This window comes from Nycticebus coucang, chromosome 8 (genome assembly GCF_027406575.1).
Source record: "Nycticebus coucang isolate mNycCou1 chromosome 8, mNycCou1.pri, whole genome shotgun sequence".
Taxonomy (NCBI): Eukaryota; Metazoa; Chordata; class Mammalia; order Primates; family Lorisidae; genus Nycticebus; species Nycticebus coucang.
Window position 1 is genome coordinate 125312611 of NC_069787.1, and position 7222 is coordinate 125319832.

Sequence of the window (7222 nt, forward strand, 5' to 3'; positions counted from 1 at the left end):
CAGGAAAACATTGAAAAAGAAAAGCTATGAAAGGGGACCCCTATGAAGTGTCCCTAGAGACGCTGAAGTGCTCCCAAGAAGTAAAGTCATGACAATACAAGAAAAGTTGAATTGCTTGATATGTACAACACATTGAGGTCTGCAGCTGCAGTCTCCTGCCATTTCAAGATAAATAAATCCAGCATAAAGACTATTATAAAAAAAAAAAAGAAGAGGAAATTCATGAAGCCACCATTGCAGCTATGCCAGCAGGCATGGAAACCTTGCAGTTTTTTGCATTAAATTTTGATCTCATATTGAAAATGCAGCTTTTATGTGGGTGCAGGATTTTTATAACAAAACCATGCCTATAGACTCTGGTAGGGTTTGAGAAAAAGCGAAGTCACTATATGGCAACTAGAAGCAAAAGGAAGGTGAAGGATCTAAAGACGGGGAATTTAATGCCAGCAAAGGATGGCTTGACAATTTTACAAAGAAGGTTTGGCTTTAAAAATGTCAAGATAATAGGAGAAGCAGCTTCTGCCAGTGAAGAGGCAGCAGACAAGTTCTCAGATGCCATTATTAGGAAAATCGTTGAGGAGAAAGGATCTCTGCCTCAACAGGGTTCTAATACCCTTAGCCTTAGTTTGAGGCAGGATAGAGTAGGCTAACTCTGCTGTTGTGTGCAGGTGTTATCAGGTTTAAGATCAAGGCTGCCCTTGTCTATAAAGCTGCTACCTCTCCAGCCTTGAAGGGAAAGGATAAACACCAGCTGGCAGTCTTTTTGGTTCTACAATAAGAAGGCCTGCACAACAAGATCTTTTCTCTGGACTGATTCCATCAATGCTTTGTCCATGAAGTCAGGAGGTCCCTCTCCAGTAAGGAACTGCTTTTAAAAATTATTTTGACATTGGACAATGCACTTGGCCATTCAGAACCCCATGAGGACCACAGTGAAGTCATGGAGGTGGTCTACTTGCCTCCAAACACAACCTTTCTGCAACAGCCTCTAGGTCAGAAGGTCATAAGGACCTTTAAGACTCATTACATGTGGCACTCTATGGAAAGGATTGTCAGTGCCACGGAAGAGAAGCCCAAACGGAGAACATCATGGAAGTTTGGAAGGTTACACCACTGAAGACACTATCATTGCTACAGATACAGCTGTGGAAGTAATCAAGCCTGAAATGATACATTTCTGCTGGAGAAGACTGGGTCAAGAGGTCGCGCACGACGTCACAGGATTCACAACAGAGCCAATCAAGGAAATCCTGAATGAGATTGTGAATGTGGCACAAAGATGAGGGATGAAGACTGCCAAGAAGTGATCTTGGAGAAATTCAAGAGCTGACAGACACCGTACCAGAGGAATTAATGGACGACGACTTGGTGGGGAGATGAGGGCTTTCCAAACCAATGTCAGATGATGAGGAAGTAAGTGTTAAAGAGAGAGAGAGCGCAAGAAGACAAATTGACATTAGATAATCTGGCAGAGGGTTCTGATTTCTCAAGACTGCATTTGACTTCTTTTAAAACATGGACCTTCCTGTGATATGGACATTGAAACTAAAGCAAATGGTGGAAGAATGACAGGTACTATACAGGAGCGATTTTAGAGAAATGAAAAGCAAAAATTACAGTGTATTTCCATGAAGTTGCACTGAATGTGCCCCCCTCCGCCTCCCCCTACCACCTCCTCCACCTTTTCCACCTCTGGCACCCCTGAGACAGCAACAGCAGCCACTCCTCCTCCGCAGCCCACTCTGTGTGAAGATGAGAAGGAAGGCCTTTATGAAAACCCACTTCCTAATGGTTAGTAAATGTTTCCTCTTCCTTATGCGTAGTAAATGTTTCCTCTTCCTTATGATTTTCTTATTAACACTATTTCTGCAGGTTACTTTACTGTAGAAATATGGTTTATAACATAACCTACAAAGTGTGTGCTAATTGACTGTTTATGTTATTGGTAAGGCTTCCAGTCGACAGTCTCTTTTAGTAAATTTTGGGAGAGTCAGGTTATATGCAGATTTTCAACTGCACACAGGACCATAGTCCCTAATCCTCAAGTTGTTCAAAGGCCGACAGTACTATAAATTCAATTTTGTCTCTTTAGTTCAGACATGGAATAGTTGTCTCATTATTCTTTGACAAAACAAACCCCAAATTTAATCATTTTGTTTACACATCACATAAATGCAACAGTGGAAACAGAGAGACCAGTCGGGGCCATTGAAAATTTTGTATGAGGATCATTTTAAAAAAGATAAATTTGGCATTAGAAACTATATAGAAAAATGCCATAAATAGAGTCAAAAGAAATATTTGTGATTCATATGAGAAACAAGGAGCCAATTTCATCATAAGAAAAACCCCAGTATCTACTCTGATAAAATAAACAGACATAAAGAGAATTCTTAGAAAAGAAAATATAAATATTTATTAATTATACAAAAAAAGTTCAACCTCCTTCAATACCATAGACATATAAGTTGAAACTACACTATGGTAGCCATTTTTCACTATTTAGATTTGCAAAGACAAAAAATCTGGTAACAAGCTTGAGTGTGAATGGTGTGGCAAACAGGCTATTTCTCGCAATGCTGGTGGTAGCATATAGAAGTACAACTTGTAATGAGAACAAATCAGTACTGTCACAAATTTAAAAATACATCTATTATTTGAGCAGTTCTTTTAGGAATTTATCCTTATAGTAACGTCAAAATCTGTATAATGACCATTGTCCAAGTGATTCACTGCAGTCCTGTGTACAGTCATGCTATAATATATGAGGAACAATTTAAATATCTATCAGTAAAGTACAATGGATCCATACGACAGAATTCTAACAATCTCTAGGCTATATTGTTGGATAAAAAAATAATAATTGTGTGCAGTAACTGGGAGAACACACAAAAAATCTGGTACCCAAGAGCACTGGGGATAAAGAGGCAGAAAGACTTGCTATGTACATTATTCTTTTTGGTACCATTTGAATGTCATAGGAGGTAGATGTATGTATCTCATCAAAAATAAGCAAAATAAAAATATTTAAAATACATTGCAGTTGTCAAGTGGTATCATTCTGGTTAGAGGAGTAGCGATGGAGAGTAAGCCAAATTCAGGCTGTGTTTTGGAGGAGATTTGACAAGATGTGCTGATGGAGATGTGTGAGATCCTGGATGACTGACGTGCAGCTAGTGACCAGTGGAGAAATCTGACATTTACTTTGCTGGAGAGCACTAAGGGAGGGACAGACATAGCATGAGACATTCACTTCTTGGGGAGCACTTATGGAGGGACAGGTACAGAATGAGAGAATTCAGAGATTCTGCTTTGGACATGTTAAGTCTGAAATGCTTATTAGTCATCCTCATGAAGCTGTCAAATAGGCCCTTGGAAAATGAACCATCGAGATGTAAGGAGTCACTCAAGAAAGGAGTCTGGAATGTAAGTATTTTAGTGTCATCAGAATATAAATTGTAATTGATAAACAGAAGTAGAATGTAGTCCAGTTTTTTCTTTTTTGAGACAGAGTCTTACTTCATCGCCCTCGGTAGACTGCCATGGCGTCACAGCTCACAGCAACCTCCAGCTTCTGGGCTTAGGTGATTCTCTTGCCTCAGCCTCCTGAGCAGCTGGGACCACAGGCGCCTGCCACAATGCCCGGCTATCTTCTTTGCAGTTTGGCCAGGGCTGGGTTCAAACCCGCCACCCTTGGTACATGGGGTTGGCACCCTACCCACTGAGCCACAGGTGCTGCCCATGTACTCCAAATTTTAAATTTTCTAGCAGTCACATAAAAATGTAAAAACAGGTGAAATTCATTAATTTTATTTTTTTTTCTTTTTAAAATTGTTTCAGGTTAATTTCGAGGGTACAAAGAATTAGGTTACTGTGTTGGCCTTTGTTAGGTCAAGTCCCTGTTATAATTATGTCCTTCCTCCAAGAGGTGTGCCATATACCCTAACATTGTGTCCACTAAGTGGAAGCACATCCACACTCCTTCCTCCCCTCTCCCACACACTCCCCCCTCACACCTTGAATTGATTTGAGTTCTTAGGTGGGCATGTATTAGATTGCCTATTAGCTTCACCTTAGTATTGAGTACGTTGGGTTCTTGCTTTTCCATTCTTGCGATAATTTACTAAGAAGAATATGATACAACTCCATCCAGGTTAGTAAAAAAGATGCAAAGTCTCCATCTTTTTTATGGCTGAGTAGTGTTCCAGGGTATACATATACCATGGTTTGTTAATCAATTCTTGAGTTGGTGGGAATTCAGGCTGTTTCCACATACTGGTGATTGTAAATTGAGCTAAGCTAAATAGTCTAGTGCAAATGTCCTTATGATAACATGGTTTTTCTTCTTCTAGTAATGGGATTACAGTAGCAGTTCTCAACTTTTGGGTTGTGATCCCTTTGTAACAATGAAAATACATTCTGCATATCAGATATTTACATTACGATTCATAACAGTGGCAAAATTAGTTATGAAGTAGCAGCGAAAATAATTTTATTTTTATTTATTTATTTTTTTTTGTAGAGACAGAGTTTCACTTTATTGCCCTCGGTAGAGTGCTGTGGCCTCACACAGCTCACAGCAACCTCCAACTCCTGGGCTTAAGCGATTCTCCTGCCTCAGCCTCCCGAGTAGCTGGGACTACAGGCACCCGCCACAATGCCCGGCTATTTTTTGATTGCAGTTTAGCTGGGGCCGGGTTTGAACCCGCCACCCTCGGTATATGGGGCCGGCGCCCTACTCACTGAGCCACAGGCGTGAGGGTCGCCACAACATGAGGAACTGTATTATAGGGTTGTGGCATTAGGCAGCATCAGGAAGGTTGAGAACCACTGGATTACACGATCAAATGAAAGGTCTAATTTGAGTTCTTTGAAGATTCTCCATACTTCTTTCCAAAAACTTTGTACTAGTTGAAATCAATTTTAAGATATTTAACACAGTATGTGCAAAACATTTCAATGTATAATCAGTATTACAATTAACAAGAATGGATATAGTTGTATTCAAAATCGGTGTGGATTTTACACTTGCTTGTATCTCATTTTGACTAGCCGTTTTTCAAGTGTTCATGGCCACATCTGGTGAGTGAGGACCTATGGGGCAGCAGGGTAAGGACTGGATGAGTGGGAGAGGCCCAGGTTTGGGCCTTGTAGTACTTAAATGTCTAGCGTTGGAGCAGAAAAGGAGCTGACAGTGAGACAGCAAACCACAGTCAACTGGGAGGAAACAAGACTGGTGTCAAGGCAGCTGAAAGGAAAGAGGCTGTCAACTGCCTCAGCTGACACTAAGAAGTCTAGGAAGATGAGGACAGAGAAATGATCACTGCATTGGGAAAGATGGCCTTGTCCATCATCTTGGCAAGACACTGCACTGGGGGATTCTCCACTGAAGCTGAAGAGAATGGGAGGTGGGAAGAGGAGACTTCTCAAAGGCAACACATCCCATAGCTGATCTGTCTCTTCCAATACTCTCTCTCATCTTCTCTTCTTGTTATTTTGATCTCTGTTGGGGGCCCAAACTAGAAATCTGGAAGACACTCTCAAGTCCTTCCTGTCTTTCAGACCTCATGCACATTATTATGGAGTAGTCTGCATTTACTTCCTCAATAATTAGTGATTCTATCTCCTTTGTGCCATTCCTATAAATGTGTGTATGTGTATATACACACAAAATTTTGAGACAGAGTCTCAAGCTGTTGCACTGGGTAGAGTGCCCTGGTGTCATGGCTTGCAGCAACTTCCAAATTGGGTTCCGGCAATCCTCTAGCCTCAGTTTTTCTATTTTTTGGGGGGGGGGCAGGGGCTGGGTTTGAACCCTCCACCTCTGGCATATGAGGCCTGTGCCCCACTCCTTTGGGCCACAGGCGCCGCCCTCAGTTTTTCTATTTTTACTAGAGAGGAGAGTTTTACTTTTGCTCAGGCTGGTCTCCAACTCCTGAGCTCAAGCAGTCCACCCGCCTCGGCCTCCCAAGCGTGCTAGGATTGCAGGCGTGAGCCACTGCACTCTATGGCCATTCCTATTTTTTTTCAAACTGGTGCCAGACTCTTGCTGTCTCTTGCCTTTACTACTGCAGCATCTTCCGAATAAGCCTCTAGCCTTGCTGTCTTCAAAATTCCAGAGTATGGGGAGGGTGATACTATGTTGCCAGATTGATTTTAAAAAACACTATCTTGCAGTCTTGCTGTTCTGAAATTCTTGCCTGGTTGAGCTGAGATAAACAGTCTAGTGCAACTGTCCCTAGGATAAAACGATTTTTTTCTTCTAGTAATGGGATTACAGCAGCGGTTCTCAACTTGTGGGTTGCGACCCCTTTGTAACAATGAAAATACACCCTGCATATCAGATATTTACATTACAATTCATTTTTTTTTTTTGGCCGGGGCTGGGTTTGAACCCGCCACCTCCGGCATATGGGACGGGCGCCCTACTCCTTGAGCCACAGGCGCCACCCTACATTACAATTCATAACAGTAGCAAAATTAGTTATGAAGTAGCAAGGAAAATAATTTTACGGTTGGGGATCACCACAACATGAGGAACTGTATTACAGTGTCGCGGCATTAGGACGGTTGAGAACCATTGGATTACAGGATCAAATGAGAGGTCTAATTTGAGTTCTTTTAAGAGTCTCCATACTCAGTTTCAACTCCTTCGCGGATTAATTGCAAACACATCCAGTGTATGCACTTACCTCTTTATTACCCTTCCTAACTTTCCTCCCTCCCACTAATCCCCTCAAACAGGCACCCTGACCGACTTAAGTCTTCCTAATTCCAGCGTCGGGACCGACTTCAAGGAGCTTCAGCACCAGCCCGACTTCCAAAGCTGGCTCCTCCAGGCACCTGTCATTTCCTTCCGAGATGACCTTTGCAGACATTTTTACGGTATTCAGTGCAAATTTCTGTCACTGTTCTCATCACATTCATTCATTCATCAACCGCATTTTGAAGTACTAGTTTAAATTTCTGTCACTGTTCTCATCACATTCATTCATTCATCAACCGCATTTTGAAGTACTAGTTTCTGTCGATCTCTCCAACTAAACCCCGAAATCGTTGAGGTCCGAGAGCTCGCCTTATTTCGTTTTGCATTCCCAGTCCCTGGCACGTCAGAAGATGCTCGATGCTCGTCAGTATAAAGAGCAGTCACAGAAAACAAAACAGACCGTGGGTGTTCTGGGGTCCCGGCGCAGCTCGGATCCTCGGGAGGACTGGGGGCCAG